Source organism: Lupinus angustifolius, chromosome LG15 (genome assembly GCF_001865875.1).
Source record: "Lupinus angustifolius cultivar Tanjil chromosome LG15, LupAngTanjil_v1.0, whole genome shotgun sequence".
NCBI classification, from domain to species: domain Eukaryota; kingdom Viridiplantae; phylum Streptophyta; class Magnoliopsida; order Fabales; family Fabaceae; genus Lupinus; species Lupinus angustifolius.
In genome coordinates, this window is record NC_032023.1 from 18,617,207 (window position 1) to 18,617,999 (window position 793).

Genomic DNA, 793 nt, shown 5'->3' on the forward strand with positions numbered 1-793 from the left:
TCGTCCATTAGTCCTGTCTCCATATCGAATCACAATGAACTTTGCCATATCAATCATGGCTAATTCAACAATGATCACCAACATTGACACAACTAAATGACATAGATACATCATGAAATGTGTAGCATGAAAATTACATGAATATGATCTGTACATGTCAATTTTCAACTGGTCCTACTTAACTTTAGTGAGATCCTTAACAATAACATAAAAACTTTATTGTACAAAGTATAATGACAGAATACCAAACTGAATGATTAATCAAATGAAGTTTGAATACAATGTATTCATAAACAATACTGAAATCACATAGAACATAATAAAAGTGTGCACTTTCTAACTCCCACTAAACCAAAATATCCTCACATTGTAGAACACCTATGTGAGCAGTATACTCATGAAAGACCTTGGGTGTGATAGCTTTTGTAAGAGAATCCGCAATCATGGAGTTAGTGCCTAAGTGTTTTATGGAAAGCTGTCCACTTTGTACCTTCTCCTTAACAACTAGGAACTTAATGTCGATGTGTTTCGACTTTGCCGAACTCCTATTGTTGTTGGAGAACAAAACGGATGATTTATTGTCACAGTATAACTTTAATTGTTTTTCAATCCTTTCCACAATTCGCAGCCCAGTGACAAAATTGCTCAACCATGATGACTGAAGTGATGCCTCATAACATGCTATATATTCTGCTACCATGGTGGATGAAGCTACAAGGTTTTGCTTGGCAGAACACCAAGAAACCGCACCACCAGCTAACAGAAAAACATAGCCCGAAGTAGATCGTCTACT